This window comes from Heteronotia binoei, unplaced genomic scaffold (genome assembly GCF_032191835.1).
Source record: "Heteronotia binoei isolate CCM8104 ecotype False Entrance Well unplaced genomic scaffold, APGP_CSIRO_Hbin_v1 ptg000072l___fragment_3, whole genome shotgun sequence".
NCBI lineage: Eukaryota > Metazoa > Chordata > Lepidosauria > Squamata > Gekkonidae > Heteronotia > Heteronotia binoei.
This window is the reverse complement of record NW_026799990.1, coordinates 110,705-127,886: the sequence shown is the minus strand read 5'-3', so window position 1 is coordinate 127,886 and position 17,182 is coordinate 110,705. Positions and strand designations below refer to the sequence as shown.

The window sequence follows — 17,182 nt, the reverse complement described above, 5'->3', positions numbered from 1 at the left end:
CTCCTCCTTGCCAGCATTGGAGCTATAAACCATAGTTAACAATAATAATGAGTATATCCAACCATTTAATTCCAGTATAAAATGTAGCTCGGCCCCAGGTCATCCCAAACAATTTGCAAGGGCCACGAACCCTATAGCTGTACCAGGGAAGGGTGGTTAAGAATCCTGGACACCTCACACACTCACTCCAAGACTGTGGACAGAGATCCCAGTTCCACGTGCTCGAGAGAGACAAGCCAAGACTGCTCTTGTGCCTTTTACAGAAATTTAATCTGCAGAAATGAGCAGGTTTATCTTTTGATAAAATAGAAATAAATATCTTCAACTGCAATCGACGGACAAAGGAGGTGCTCAAGCCACAGGCACGGGGAACCCGAACAAGAAATTCCCCGACGGATCATGAGCGCCTCTGCTGAGTTTGCTGCCGCCACAGATTAAGAACGAAAAGCTCTCGTATTGCTCTTGTGCGCACGCGCGCTACGGGGGCCGAATGAGACACAAGTCGGAAGTACCTGAGGTCAAACCACTCGATAAACTTACGGTCAGAAACCGTCGCCGTCAGCAAAATGGTCCGAAGGAGGTAGCACAATGCACCTGATCGAAATCCTGACAGGCAAAGCAAGCATTCTTTTGTTTATAATAAACTTCTGGCGGTATTACCAACGTCAACAAATACGGAAGCAAAGTACCTCTTGTAACCCCGGATGAATACTACGCGGAAACAGATCACATTTACTTCCCCGCCTGCACGATTTTAGAAGGGACGCTCTGCTCTTGTGACTCGTCTCCTCTGGAAAAGGAATCCCGCCCAAGAACAAACACCCGCTTTCTTATTGGCTGGCGCTCTCCTGAGTCTCAAGTAGATGGCTCTTGAGTGGGTTCACGGTTTGACGCAGAGGACGCTCTTAGGTGTGCTTCTGGTTGGCTGCGCTGTTGGCGCGCTGTGTCCCCCCTCCCTCTCTCGTTCCCTCGGTTTGTGCTCCTTTGCAGTTGATATCTTGGCCGCGTCAGCAAACGGGGAGGGAATTTGCAGGTCTTCCTATTCGGAGCGCAATAAGGTGCGCCCGTGGAATGAAGGGCGATTCAGGAAAAAGCAGAAGTCTTCGTTTCGTATGTTAGCACTAGCAGGGCTCAGGCATATGAAGACGTCTGTGCCTCATGTGCAGAAGCGAACAAGCGAAAACGAGCCTTCCCCTTCTTTTCCATTCTCAGAATTTACACCAAATAACGGAGGAAAACATCGGGATCTGACAGACTTATATTTTCACAACGTGGAATTGAAAAAAAAATCAACCCCCACCGCCCTATCTCAGGAGGACTAAATAAATATTCGGTTCAGGCTCAGCTCAGTGATAAAGTTCAGCCTGGAGAAAAAGAGTACTTACTGAACATGTATCTTTTATTTCCATTTAGTAACCATCATCACAGGCCTTATTTTGTAAGGACTGCTTTTTGTGCTAGGAGTTTGCAGAAAGTTTGTCTCATAAAAAGTTTCTTTTTTTGGAGACTAGCATATGGGGGGTAGGGTCTCCCTCTTTTCACAATGCAGGTAGAGTTAGAGAAGAATATACTGAGATTATATACTTTAAATAAGAGAATGGCAGCCCCCTAGTTTTAAAAATTCTGATTTCATTTGCTGTGGGAATGAGCATAAGTATGTAGTTGTTAGGCAGGGCCCTGGGTCTACAGCTGTTATGGCTCAACATCATTCATTATATTAAATCTGCAGTGAATTACAACAAATTAGGGACAGACTAGTTTCCTCCAAGTCTAGGTGAGGTGAGTTTACCCATCCTGCTTTGTTACCAGCACAGAAGAGATTGGTTGCTTCAACAGTGTATCTCTTTATTGCTTCTGGTTAGGAGAGAAGAGAACACTTACAGTATGTCACAAAAGTGAGTACATCCCCCACATTTTGCAAATATTTAAGTATATCTTTTCATGTGACAACACTGAAGAAATGACACTTGGCTACAATGTAAAGTAGTGAGTCTGCAGCTTGTATAACTAAATGTGCTGTCCCCTCAAAATTACGCAACACACAGCCATTAATGTCTAAACTGCTGGCAACAAAAGTGAGTACACCCCTAAGTGATAATGTCCAAATGGAGCCCAAAGTGTCAATATTTTGTGGGGCCACCATTATTTTCCAGCACTGCCTTAACCTTCTTGGACATAGAGTTCACCAGAGCTTCACAGGTTGCCACTTGAGTCCTCTTCCACTCCTCCATGATGACGTCATGTAGCTGGTGGATGTTAGAGACCTTGAGCACCTCCACTTTCCGTTTCAGGATGCCCCACAAATGCTCAATAGGGTTAGGGTTAGGTCTGGAGACATGCTTGGCCAGCCCATCACCTTTACCCTCAGCTTCTTTAGCAAGGTAGTGGTCATTTTGGAGGTGTGTTTGGGGTCGTTATGCTGGAATACTGCCCTGCGGCCAAGTCTCCAAAGAGAGGGGATCATGCTCTGCTTCAGTATGTCACAGTACATGTTGACATTCATGGTTCCCTCAATGAATTGTAGCTCCCCAGTGCCGGCAGCGCTCATGCAGCCCCAGACCATGACATTCCGACCACCACGCTTGACTGCAGGCAAGACACACTTGTCTTTGTACTCCTCACCTGGTTTCCACCACAAATGCTTATGCCATCTGAACCAAATAAGTTTATCTTGGTCTCATCGGACCACAGTACATGGTTCCAGAAATCCATGTGCTTAGTCTGCTTGTCTGCAGCAAACTGTTTGTGGGCTTTCTTATGCATCATCTTTGGAAGAGGCTTTCTTCTGGGACAACAGCCCTGCAGACCAATTTGATGCAGCTTGTGGCGTATGGTTTGAGCACTGACAGGCTGACCCCCCACCCCTTCAACCTCTGTAGCAATGTCATGTTCTGGGGCTGCTTGAGTGCTGCTGGCACTGGGGAGCTATAGTTCATTGAAGGAACCATGAATGCCAACATGTATTGTGACATGCTGAAGCAGAGCATGATCCCTTCCCTTCGGAGACTGAGCCGCAGGGCAGTATTCCATCATGATAATCACCCCAAACACACCTCCAAAACTACCACTGCCTGGCTAAAGAAGCTGAGGGTAAAGGTGATGGACTGGCCAAGCATGTTTCCAGACCTAAATCCTATTGAGCATCTGTAGGGCATCCTGAAACGGAAGGTGGAGGTGCGCAAGGTCTCTAACATCCATCAGCTACGTGACGTTGTCATGGAGGAGTGGAAGAGGACTCCAGTGGCAACCTGTGAAGCTCTGGTGAACTCTATGCCCAAGAGGGTTAAGGCAGTGCTGGAAAGTAATGATGGCCCCACAAAATATTGACACTTTGGGCCCCATTTGGACATTATCACTTAGGGGTGTACTCACTTTTGTTGCCAGCAGTTTAGGCATTAATGGCTGTGTGTTGTATAATTTTGAGGGGACAGCGCATTTACAGTTATACAAGGTGCAGACTCACTACTTTACATTGTAGCCAAGTGTCATTTCTTCAGTGTTGTCACATGAAAAGATATATTTAAATATTTACAAAATGTGAGGGGGTGTACTCACTTCTGTAACATACTGTAGGCTGAATACAGACAGCATATTTGGGCCAACACAGGAACTCCCCACAGCCGGATATAAATTACGTTCAAACGCACACATTAGGATTCTGTCTTGCACCCTCTCTTATGTCATCCTCTGGTGCCTCTCTGCTGCCTAGGCTTGCCAGCGAGGGTTCTTCCGTTTTCCAAGGCTCCTTCCCGCCCCCAGTCAGCTGGTCGGCGGGGGGAGGCCCCGCCCCCAGACGACCATGCGCCTTTCCACCTCTGGAGGCTTCAGTCTCCCATTGAAAGGCTTCCTCTTGGGATGGTGTGTCTGTGTTACTTTAAATAAGTTGGCAGCAACTCGTGAGTAGAGAGGCCAATCCCTCGCTCAGAGTCGCCAGAAACAGGATGTGGGGGTGAGGGAAATGTCTGCTGAGCACTTCATTATTCCCTATGTGGAGATCGATTCTCATAGGGTATAATGGGGAATTGATCTGGAGGTTTCGGGGGCTCTGGGGGAGCTGTTTTTTGAGGTAGAGGCACCAAATTTTCAGTATAGCATCTAGTACCTCTCCTCAAAGTACGCCCCCCCGAAGTTTCAAAATGATTGGACCAGGGGGTCCAATTCTATGAGTCCCAAAAGAAGGTGCCCCTATCCATTATTTCCTATGGAAGGAAGACATTTTAAAAGGTGTGCTGTCCCTTTAAATGTCACTGCCAGAACTCCCTTGGAGTTCAATGATGCTTGTCACACCCTTGTTCTTGGCTCCGCCCCCAATGTCTCTTGGCTCCACCCCCAAAGTCTCCTGACTCTACCCTCAAAATCCCCAGATATTTCTTGAATTGGTCTTGGCAACTCTACTTCTGCCTTAAAAATCTCCAAAGCACTTTCCTGTTGCCTTTCCCAGCTGTCTGATGGCCAGGGAAGCACCTCCCATGCGCTTGAACAGTTTGTGATTTTATAATTTTTATTAATTTTAACTACAAAAAGAAAAAACATAAGCACAAGTACAGAAACATCAAGAGGCAGGGGGAAATACAGAGTGGGAGATCAGAAACAAATAAAGCTGCAAATATATCAGTTACATTTTTACCTCAAAACAAAATACCTAATCATTTCTACTTGCAAGTATTGAGTTTTCCCCTTATATTCTACCATCTTCATTTTCCATTGTATACTTTTTACTAAACTATTACTTAAAATACAAGTCTGAACTGTTCTTCTTCAGCAAACATAGACATAAAAAAAGTTACCAAGGTCTCAACACAGAACTAACTGAATAAGCTTAATCATATTAAAAATACAAACTGACTTGTTATTTTAACAGTGTCATCATTTAGATAGGCATAAAAAACAAATATTTCTTTATCCTTCTAACTTACATATTTCATATGAATAGAGAAAAAGATCAAATTTAAAATAACGTAAAAAGTGGAGAGATAAGAAAGAAAATGGAAAACGAGCATATTAGTTCATCTATCCCAATGTAAGCAATTTCTCCAAACAAACATATTAAGAGCAGGTCTACCAGATTACAAAATAATTGTATTGTCTGTCTTCTTAAAAATTAATCCAAGTTAACTGTTTATCTAAATTTCTTTTCAAAACTTTTCAATCCTTTAGCTCTTATGTGCATATTAATCAGAGAGGAACAAACCTATTATGTCCCAAAGATCTCACTTTGCCTTTTAAAATCGCATATCTTGCTGAGAGTTCCATATTATCCAGTTACCTACAGAGAGGGGAAACAATTTAAAATCCCTTCTTCCTGAAAGTTTTCAACGTTTTGATTTTTTTGATGAAATGTGCATCCTCTCTCCTTAATGCAAGCACTCCTCTCAGTAATGATAGTAAAAGTCCCACGCTGTTAGATCCTCTCAAAAAAACTTCAAACAGCTTTAACATCCGGTTCTTAGTAACTGCGCCATAAGGTTCCATTTTAGTTTTCTTCTTTTCGTTTCCTGACGGATCGTTTTCCATTTCCAACTCCACAGACATCACCAAGATCTCTTTGTCACTCTGCCCATGTAGATTCAAGTTTTCGCTAGCTTTCAACATAAAAGCTCCCATTTGCTTTTTTATCAACTCTGTTAATAAACCAAGGTCCTGCTTTAGAGAAAATATGATATCCATTGTATCTTTTTATGAAGCATTTTGCTTTGTGATGCCATTTTACTCCACAGAACAACTCAGTCTAATAATCAAAGTTGAAAAGTAACTCAGAGATCCAGTTAGTCTATCCTTCCAAATCTCCACCAGCTGTATATCTTGATTGTTGCCATTTCAGTTGCACTCAGACGACAAATACCAATCTCTTTGGAATACATTTCATTTGTTCAGACCAAATTATAACCAAATAATAGTCTCTTTATCATTTATTCAATCATACTCCAGGTCGATTTAAGTATCTATATTCAGTCAAATTCAGATTGTTGCAGGCATTCAAAGTTGTTCTTTTTATCTTTTGGAAGCTGGATTCACGGGAAAGTGGGGGGGGGGGGTGGAATTCACCTCTTTCCCTTCCTTTGAACTGACCCGTTTGTTATTATGTAAAACGACCCATTAGCCGATGGTATGAAAAGCAAACTTACTTGCTGAGTAGAATTGCCATGTTTGAGCTAGGAAAGCAATACATCAAAGGCTTGTTAGCAGCAAAGAAAGCAAGTGGTCGGGTGTTCACCTCTTTCTGCCGTAATGGCGATCAACAGACAGTTTATGAGGGAGGTGGAGCTGAGAGAGTTCGGAGAGAACTGTGCCTGGACCAAGGTCACCCAGCAGGCTGCATGTAAGGAGTGGGGAATCAAACCCATTCCTCCCAAATTAGAGCCTGCCACTCTTAACCACTAATGTTAATGTAATGTGTAATGTGTTAATGTAATGTGTAACATAGATAAGAAACAAAGCACGGAAATCTAAGTTTTGAAACCATTCTTATTCCTGAACAGGTTTGTTTTATATACATACTGTGGAATGATGAGAGCATGGAAGCTTTCTTGACCTCATCACACCTTGGGTATCAGCAGCTGTCAGTCTTACCCATTTGCAAGGTGGCAGGTTCAGAAAGTAGATTCATTTGTCCTTCTGTTAGACTTGGAAATACTGTAAGAGTTTTAAAAAGCCTACTTGTGAGCTGACAAGTACAATTGCGGATTCTGTCTCTGCTATATTAGAAACCACATTTTAAACACTTCTTAAGAGGTTTACAATATAATACAGTGTACAACTTGCCAAGAACTACAACTCCACAGCTCCCTTGGGTATAAGAAACTAGAAGCATAGCTCTTTAGATCCAGACCTTAAAAATATAATGTATGCAAGTGCTTCTAAGGAGACCACCTACCTCTGATGTGAGACGCATTAACAGATTTTCAGAGGTACTTGTGCTATTGTAGATTTTAATCTTCAAGTGAAATTGTCTACAGGGGTGCATGTGTTCTGTAGCCTTAATTCAATCTGACTATAGTAAGTACTTCAAGTACCCAGTACTTTGCCTTATCAGGCCTTTTGGTGGCATTCTAACAACATAAAATGAAGCAACCAATTGAAATGTCACAAGTTAGCATTCCAGCTGCCAGACATTGTAAAACTAAAAATATATGTGCCTTCTTTGAACATTTTCTAGCAATGATTGTCAGAGGGGCCCTGCTGGCAAAGGAAGTGATTTTGGCAGGCCATTTGCACAAGTGTTCAGCACAGCAGAGAAAAATGTTCCTCTCTCGGTGGTACTGTATAACTAATGATGGGTTTCAAGGATTTCCTTATGATTTTGCCTGGTTTCATTTTCTACCTTGCTGTTCCTTGTGAGTGTAAATGAATGGCAAGACACTGTTTTGCAGTAACAGAATATTTAATAAAAGGACATGGAGATAGTCCAGAGGATCAAATAGATTATCAGGTAAAGATAAAAATTTAAGTTTTACTGAAGCAGTGTCAGCAAGTAACCTATTTAACACATCCAGAAGTGTGAAATACTGACTGTAGCAATATTTATTGCTTTGGTCATTGATAGCAAATTCTTATTAAAACAAGTCAACATTGGGATATTTGGTCAATATAGCAGAGTTTTGCCCAGTCATAGAAGTGTGGTACTGAGTGCAGTAAATAAATTTCCCAAGAAGTATATTGCAAAAGGTAAAAAAATACAGTTATTCAAGTAGATCCAGATCACAGCCAGGCTGCAGTCAAGAGAAGAGAAAGAAGCCTAATCTAAAGAGTACTTTTCCCAGAACACAATTCTGACTGGCTTTGTGTTGGGGTGTGTGGCTTAATATGCAAATATGTTTCTGCTGCACCTTTTCTATTAAAAAGCCCTGTGTGGAACAATGGTTTTGCCAGGAGGTGTAGTCTAATATGCAAATAAGTTCCTGCTGAACTTTTTCTACAAAAAAAGGCCCCGACTTTCCCTATCACAAATGACCAGCTTGTCCAGCATTATGTGTGTGGGAATATGAAGGCATTGTATCAATAGTAGAGACCTGTGTCTCATGGAAGGCCATGTGAAGTGAGAAGACAAAGTGAGAGAGGAGTCAGAGGGCAGCTCCTAGGTTAAGACAAAGAGGTATTCAATTCAAGGAGATAACACCTATATGCTCTTAGAATGATGTAATGCATGCTGAGTCCAGGCATATTGAGTTGCACACTCCAACAGTCAGTCCCACTAACACCTGTCCTACTGATAACAACATGCCTCAAATGAGTTGAGAACCAGGGCCATAATTATTAAGGGCTTGTACACATTACAAGATGCTCTTGGAGAGACAACCTGGGAGTGAAACATGTTGAAGCAACAAGGAAAGTAAATGGAAAAAAGTTTTTATGCAAGAGCTCTGTCATCACCCATGTTATCTCTTTAAGATAACTTACTTGTCTTGTGGTCAGTACCTCAAACAGCAAAGCTGGCAGAAACAATTCAGAACAAAATTATACCCTGAGGTTCAATGCTCATGTAAGCAAACCCTAATAGAAATTTAATAAACAACTGCCTATAAGCAGCCACACAATCACACCACCAACAATAAGAGGGTGTCAAAAGTCTTCATCCAAACCCAGGCTAAGGACTTTTGTTAGGGGAGGGCAGCTGCAAACAAAGTTACAAAAATACCAGAGGGAGACTACTCTCACCCAAGTCTTGGTAGTCACCACCAGTCCTTTAAGTCTATCCCAACAGCTTTGGAAGCAAAAGGGCAAATCTCCCAGCTTTTCAGGGAATTCAGAAGAAAGTCAGCCATGCAGGGTAGGCCTGCAGAGTGAGTCTCCAAATGCAAATTAGGTACCCAGTAGATGGTCAAGGCTCTGGAATTAGATTTGAGGTCAGTGAAGGCAAAACCCACAACAAGATAGAATTATTTTTATTAAGATGAAAACAATAATTAAAAGACAAACGGTGAGGGAAAATAAAAACTAAGCATTTCAAACTCTAGTAAATACAGTAAGACAAGGTTCCAAGTTAGCAGATATTAATCCATCTCAGGCTGAAGGTTTCAGCAGCAAAGTGGCTCTCTGTCTCCAGAGATACCCAGGGCCAGCAAACTGTATGGCTCACATGAACAAGCAATCAAGATGGCTGCCAGGAGCATAGTAACTGCATGGTGGAGCAGTCACCATCAAGCAAGAATGGCTAAGAAGCTAAGTGACTTTATTGGCTCCAGGCCTGTTGAGCCAATCAAAACCCTGAGAGATGATGTAACTCTGTGTTGCTGATCACTTGTCTTCACCAGAGGGAAGAGAAACAAAACTTTCTGCAGATTGGCTGCGTCGTTCCCACAGGTAAAGAAGACCCATAGTCTCAATTGCTTGGTTTGTGATAATTGGTAGTCAGTGCAAGACACATCCTCCCTTCCACACAGCTGCATCTTATCTATTTAGCCAGGTGAGTTGTTCTCCTAGGCCTCTAACCGTCTTTGGGAATACTTTCTGACAAACAGGTGTATGCACATATGTGCAGGAAATGCAGGCTTTTACTGTGCCATGTAAGAAAGGTAGTCAGATAACTGGTCTATCAAAACAATATTGGGGTAGATCCCATACCTATCCTAACATTCAAATGAGCAAAGTTTGAAGCCTTCTTCTAGTCTAGGAAGACTTCTTTCAACAGAGAAGCCACAGTAAGTAGTATTCCTTGTACAGTATTCCTCTATAATAATCTTGTTTGAAATTGACTGAACTTAAAACATTAAAGACTATACTTGTAATGTCTCAAGACTAAACCAATGTTCAAACACATTCACCATGATCTAGCAAGTGAAATTTGTATGCACATATGCAATGAGAATGGGAGCATACATTACTATCCATGTTGAAATACTCATCTTAACTTCCCTGAAATGGCTGGTTCCACGCAGATGAAAATGGGCTTGTCCATTCTGGGCCTCTATATGTTTTGTGTGACTAGAGCAGTAACAGAATTATTAAGTTATAGGCTGCTTTTCTATACAATGGCAGCACCTCTGGAAGGGGTGTCTTTTAAGGTCAAGCAGTGTAAATATGGTTCACACTTAGCCTTTCTAAAACACATCAGGAAAAGTGGGGGGGGGGGAGAGAACAGTTAACATTTGCTAAATTCCTTAGCCACCGTCCCTCCTACTCCTGTGTCAGTTTTTAAGTGGTAAATCTGATAATGGACCTTCAGTATAACATGTAATTTAAAATAGTCCTTAATTTTGGCATTTAAAATATTTAGATATCTGATCTAAATAACTTGGATTTAAATGACACATACACACACTGTGCCCCAATAATGGCAGATCCAGGTTTGAGCAGGCCTGTGGACACAAACATCAAAGGAGCTTAGAAAAAAGGTGGACATATAAATACTTTATAGTTAAATAAATAAAAGTATAAGAAATCAGCAGAAATGGCAGAAATGGAGGAGAAAGACAAAATTTAGGAAGAAACTAGGAAGGACATATAAGACAGCAGGAATGGTTAAGAAGAGAAACAACAATGAAACAGGCAGAAGTTCTGAGGCAGCAAAAGCTTTACTCTCCATTTTATGAAGGAGAAGGAAGGATACCCTGTCAAGGAAGACGAAACTGTTTGGAGCACCTGTTGAAAGGACAAAACTGTTTGGAGCCCCTGTTGAAAGGCTCTCCCTCCCACCCCATTTTCTGCATAAGCACAGTGCAATGAAAGGAAAGCCTTTGCCATCAAGGAATAGCCTATGATGGAACAGAAATAAAACCAGACTTTAATAAAATAGTGCACTCAGAATAGCCACTAGGTGCCACTCTTGTTCCACAAAGTTCAAACCTTTTTTTTTTTTAAGTGTTAAAGTAACTAAAGCACTAGATGGAGTCAAGCTACCCAAGTATAAAAATATCTTGTAAAGGAATTGCATTGGAAGGTCAATGGAATAAACCTACAATAAAGGAAAGTAATAAAGTAATAAAATTAAGGAAATTGCATCTAGTGAGATTGGATGCAATAGTAAGAAGAGTTCCACACAACCTTCATTGGCAATTAAGATCTTGGGTTGTTTTGGGTGCATATTAAAACATGTGAATGTGTTCAGTGGTATCACCATGGGCCCCCAGACAAAGATTCCATCTGCCCCCATATGTTCCTGATCCAAACAAAATATAATAACAAAATGTACAAAGCACTTGACTGGCTGTTATCATTAGGGTTGCCAAGTCCAATTCCAGAAATATCTGGGGACTTTGGGGGTGGAGCCAGGAGACACTGGAGTGGAGCTAGGAGCAAGGGTGTGACAAGCACAATTGAACTCCAAAGGGAGTTCTGTCCATCACAATTAAAGGGACCTCACAACTTTTAAAATGCCTTCCTTCCCTCCAGCCTCCCCTTCTCTGATTTCTTTCCCCCCAGCAAGCTGGGGACACATTTTACTGACCTCAGAAGGATGGAAGGCTGAGTCAAACTGGAACCGGCTACCTGAACCAGCTTCCGCTGGGATCAAACTCAGGTTGTGAGCAGAGGGCTCCAGCTGCAGTACTGCAGCTTTACTGTGTGGTCCCCTTTAAATGTGATGGCCAGAACTCTTGTGCTTGCCACACCCTTGCTCCTGGCTCCACTCCCAAAGTCTCCTGGCTCCACCCTCAAAGTTCCCAGATATTTCTTGAGTAGGACCTGGTGTGGGAGGGGGAAGCCTTGTGTTTTTTTACTGCTGCTGAATTCAGCAAGGAGGGGCAGACCTGTGGAATGGGGCAGAGAGAGAGGGAGGACCAAGGGTGCCTTTAGGAAGGAGAGGGAGGCTAAGGAGATGGGCGGGGGGGGGGGCAGCGGAGATGCCTGGGCTCGTGCAGAATGGAAAGGGAGCTCAGAATTCAAAGTCTGGCACAACAGCCTTTCTGCAGCCCAGGGAGGGAGTAGATGCGCCTGCCAAGTGCATGTGTGTGTGGGGGGGAGGCTCTTCTCCGCTTCACCGTAGCTGCTCCTCCGAGATGGGCTCAGGCTGATCCCATCTTGGAGGAGCAGCTAAGATGAAGTGGAGAAAAGGCAGCAGCGCCCATCGCCCGCTCCGCTCTGCCTCTGAGGTGAAATCAGAGAAGGGGAGGGTGGAGGCAGGCCAGGAGCATGGCGAGCCGCGAGTCCGGGTCCTAGAAGGACCCAGATTCGCGGCTCGCCACGCTCCTGGCCTGCCTCCACCCTCCCCTTCTCTGATTTTACCTCAGAGGCGGAGCGAGTGATGCCGCTGCGTTGCTGCCACCTCTTCTTCGCTTCATCTTAGCTGCTCCTCCGAGATGGGCTCAGCCTGAGCCCATCTCAGAGGAGCAGCTACAGTGAAGCGGAGAAGAGGCGGCAGCCACGCAGTGGCGTCGCCCGCTCCGAGATGGGGCGGCTCGCCACGCTCCTTGGCGCCATTTCCCCTCCCCCCGCTTCCGTTTTTTTTGGGGAGCGGGGGAAAAGGCTGGAAATCCTGGGGTCCCCCGCCAGGGCGGGAGGGTTGGGAAGCCTAGTTATCATTAATCTGTAATAATAACAGAATTGACGTGTCTGTCCATGTATGTTTATTTACTTTATTTAAATCCCACCTTTTCCCCCAATGGGGACCCAACGTGGCTTACATCATTCTTTTCATCTCCATTTTATCTTCACAACAACCTTGTGAGATAGGTTAGGCTAAAAGTGTGTGACTGGCCTAAGGTCACACAACAAGCTTCCCTTAAAAACTGCAGATTTGAACCTGGGCTTCCCCAATCCTATCCTGACACTTTAACCACTATACTTGCAGACATAACTCATCTGAGAATAAAGCTAGGAGACTCAAATTGGCCACCATCTTCAGGATGATTGTGGGAGTTCCATGGTCAAAATTCAAAAGCATGGGAAAATCTTGGCCCAGGTCAGACAACCTGCCACCAGACCGTGCTATTCCCAACTGGAGCTAAGGGTCTCTGTGGCAGGTATAACTCAGATAATAATGCTACGTATTTGAAAACTGACCACCAACCTCAGAATGATGATGGAAGCTACAGTGCAAAAATGAAGGGATGTGGAACACCCTGAGCCAGGATCATGACAAAAAACATGTAATAAGAGAGCTTTTAAGGAACTTGTTGTGTATCTTTAATACTCAGATACCCAAACCAACATGGAAGGTTGCTGGGTGACACACTTTCAGTCAGACCTACCTCACCAGGCAGTTGTAATGATAAAATAGGAGACAGGAGAGCAATGCAGCTTTTGGTCCATATTGGGGAGAAAGACTTGGTTATGGTATTTCTTATAAATCTAATGTTTAATTATATTAAATACTAAATTTTAATTATATTAAAAAATGTCATATAGGAAGGTAGCTTTTACAAAAAGCTATTAGATCTTCCACTAGCACAATAATGATTAACAACCCAGTGCATGATGATTAATTGTTTTTATTTATTTATTAATTAATTTACTTTAAATTTCTATCCCGCCCTCTCCGCAAGCGGACTCAAGGCGTCTAACAGTTCAAACATCCATAACCCAATTTAAAACCAATAAAACCATCCATAACCCAATTTAAAACCAATAAAACCAATAAACCAATAAAAAACATTGTAAAACATTTTGTGGTGCTGTACAACTTGGATATAGGCAGGATCTTTCTTTTTCTGTTGGTGATCCTATAATGTTCATAGCTCCTCAGCGGTGTAAGGTGGCAGTTCTCTCCTGGTTTAGGTGTTGAAGGCCTGTTGGAATAGTTCAATTTCGCAGGCCCTGAAGAATTGAGAAAGATCTCGCTGGGCCCTTATGGCCTCCGGGAGGGCATCTCACATTTCTGGTGCTGCCACCGAGAAGGCCCTAACCCATGTAGAACACAGCCTGGCCTGCTTTGGTCCGGGAATGGACAGTAGGTTTTTATGTTCCTGAACACAGTGCTCTCTGGGGAACATGCGGAGAAAGGCCCCTGACCATAAAGGGCTTTAAAGGTTAAAACCAACACCTTGAAACTGACTCAGAACACAATAGGCAGCCAGTGCAGCTCTTTCAGCACTGTCCGAATGTGCTCCAATCTATGGAGCCCCATTAACAGCCGTGCTGCAGTGTTCTGCACTAGCTGTAGTCTCTGAGTCAGGGTCAAGGGTAGCCCCATGTAGAGAGCATTACAGTGATCTATTCTCAAGGTGAATGTAGCATGGTCGTAACGATTCAGTCCACATGTATAACCACTAAAACAGATGTATGGTAATGTTCCCTCCCTCCCTCCCTCCCTCCCTTCCTTCCTTCCTTCCTTCCTTCCTTCCTTCCTTCCTTCCTTCCTTCCTTCCTTCCTTCCTTCCTTCCTTCCTTCCTTCCTTCCTTCCTTCCTTCCTTCCTTCCTCCCTCCCTCCCTCCCTCCCTCCTTCCCTCCTTCCTTCCTTCCTTCCTTCCTTCCTTCCTTCCTTCCTTCCTTCCTTCCTTCCTTCCTTCCTTCCTTCCCTCCCTCCCTCCCTCCCTCAAACATCTGACTTATTCTTTGTGGCTCTTACGTTAAGCAAGTTTGGTCTAGCCAATATCAGAATGTTCCATTACTATACATGTAAAGGGTGGAGGCATCCTTTTACTACTTTGTTAGATCATGGGGAAATAGTAATTATTTCCCCTCTCCCTTCTGTTCATAGTAGTAACAAAGGATTTCTACTATACTACTCTTAAGTACATTATGTTGCTAAGAAGTATGGGATAAGAAGGTCTTGAAACCAAGAAGTGAAAATAAAGGGGAGGCACAGAAAAACCAGATGGAGGGAGATAGAAATGAATAAGAAAAGTGTGGAAAAGAGGGAGAGAAAATTAAGGGAAAGAGAGGGAAAGGTGGTTTTATCTTGCTGCAGCACCCAAACTACTGCTTTGCAAGATCTGGATTAACTGGCTGCAAGGAAAAGAAGAGAAAAAGACTAGACTATTAATAGAAAATGACCTTGGTTAGCAGGCTTGCAGACTGACAGTGTAGCAGCCATCTCCTAGAGTTGCTTGTCTCGCTTCATTGCTGGATTCGTTGACAGGTTTATCATGATCTGTTAGGCAAATTTGCTTTAGTCTTGGAGTTAGGGTTGCCAAGTTCAATTCAAGAAATATCTGGGGACTTTGAGGGTGGAGCCAGGAGACTTTGGGGGTGGGGACAGGAGACATTGGGGGTGGAGCCATGAGCAAGGTTGGAACAAGTACAATTGAACTCTAAAGGGAGTTCTGGCCATCACATTGAAAGGGATTGCAAACCTTTTCAATGCCTTCCCTCCATTAGAAATAATGAAGGATAGGGGCACCGTCTTCGGGGGCTCATAGAATTGCCCCCCCTGGTCCAATCCTTTTGAAACTTGGAGGGTGCTTTGAGGAAAGGCATCAGATGCTATGCTGCAAATTTGGTGCCTCTACCTCAAAGAACATACCCCTCCAGAGCCCCAGATACCCGCGGATCAATTCCCCATTGTTTCCTATGGGAATCGTTCTCCATAGGGAACAACAAGAGTGCCCAGTAGATATTCTCCCTCCCCCCACTTTCTAAAGCTTTCAAAAGCAAGGGAGGGCCTCCAAACCGAGGAATTTCCTGCCCCCTCCCTCTCTCTCACACACACACGTACTGGGTCTGGTTCCTCCACAAATTTACTTGCTCTGAAAGCGTAAGCAAAACAAATGGAAGGGCTGTGCTCTGATGAAGTTGCTGCTGACCCTTCCCCATAAAGTGCTTCTTGTTTCCTGCTTCCTGCTCAACTTTAAAGGCACACAAACACAGAAACACACACACACATTTTAAAATGGGACCTGTTTGCAGGTTTCTAAACCTCCCGGAGCCCCATAAAGTGCTTCTTGTTTCCTGCTTCCTGCTCAACTTTAAAGGCACACAAACACAGAAACACACACACACATTTTAAAATGGGACCTGTTTGCAGGTTTCTAAACCTCCCGGAGCTCTAGAGATACGTGGTGGCTGTGGGGGCGGGGCTTCCACCTGCTGGCCAGCTGGCTGGGGGCAGGGGGGGGAAGCCTGGAAAACTGGGGGATCCCCCGCTGGGACCTGGGGATTGGGAAACCTACTTGGAGAAACAGAAGTCCAGCCCAGGGGTGGCTAAATTGTGACTCAGGAGCCATATGTGAGGCTCTTAAAGCCCCCACCTCCCCATTGGCTGGCTTGGAGAAAGCATTTCTCTCTTTAAATCACTTCTCCAAGCCAAGCCAACCGGCAACATGGAGAATGCATTTAACGTTGCTTTTTCCCCAACTCTTCCCCTTCTCCCTCCTCCTTCTCCCTCCCCCATTTCCTTCCTTCCTTCCTTCCTTCCTTCCTTCCTTCCTTCCTTCCTTCCTTCCTTCCTTCCTTCCTTCCTTCCTTCCTTCCTTCCTTCCTTCCTTCCTTCCTTCCTTCCTTCCTTCCTTCCTTCCTTCCTTCCTTCCTTCTCTCAAATATCTGACTTATTCTATGTGGCTCTTACGTTAAACAAGTTTGGTCTAGCCAATACCGGAATGCCTTTTACTGTGCTCAGACTTCCCTGCACCCCTACTAGCTTCAACCTGAGCTGTATTAAAATAAATGGAAAGATGTTTGTCTGGATGCAGCATGAAACTGGCTTCAGCAGCACTCTAGCTGACTTGGGCCCTCTGAATTCTGTTCCCCCCAGCTCCCCTCTGTTGGTGACCCTGTTGCCAAATCATCAACCTTCTGTTAAGGCTTTAAAGTTAATCTTTTCAAGACATGGTAAGCTAGCAGCTGGGTTCAAATTGCCTATGTTGAGAATGGTTCCATGTGAATAAGAAAAAGGTTAACTTGCTAGAGAGAGGGGGAAAGGTTCATGAGTTCATGGAACACAGGTCTGTTCTTCTCTCCACATCATTGGTTGGTGAAGGATAAATGGTGGTAAAGGTTTCAGAAAGGGAAGACACAGTTCCTTGTGTATATCCAAACTATAAGCACATCTGATGGAAAAGGGTTTGTTGTTAATCAGAGTCACTCTTGTTTTAAGAGTTCTCCAGTGCAATATATGTGATATGAAAAAAACCAAGCAAACAAAAAGAATGCTGTAAAGTTCTGACATTCTGCCAACATGGAATCCAAAGTGGCTTACAAATCATTAATGAACCAGTGCACTAAAACAAGATCTTAAAACCCACCAAAATTAAAGTAGCAATATAAAACTAAAGCAAAGCTTAAAAGACAACAGTCACATTGTCCTGGGATGGGCAACAGCAGGAAAGGAAGAGAGAGGGAAAACCTGAAGGTGCATCCACAAGCTTACAT

At 43.7% G+C, this 17,182-nt stretch overlaps 1 protein-coding gene across 3 annotated transcripts in view; it reads right to left on the bottom strand.

Annotated features, from left to right (window-relative positions):
- LOC132590508 (dimethyladenosine transferase 1, mitochondrial-like) overlaps positions 1–806 on the bottom strand; it is a 68,138-nt gene extending 67,332 nt beyond the window's left edge. Inside the window, exon 1 of one of the 3 annotated variants that reach the window (XM_060263416.1) lies at positions 690–806. The gene's annotated coding sequence lies outside the window, so the exon portion shown is untranslated. Of the gene's footprint in view, positions 1–143; positions 450–689 lie in introns of those variants that run through there. The other 2 variants (XM_060263417.1, XM_060263418.1) reach the window with 2 other exon arrangements.
- Positions 807–17,182: the final 16,376 nt, after the last annotated feature.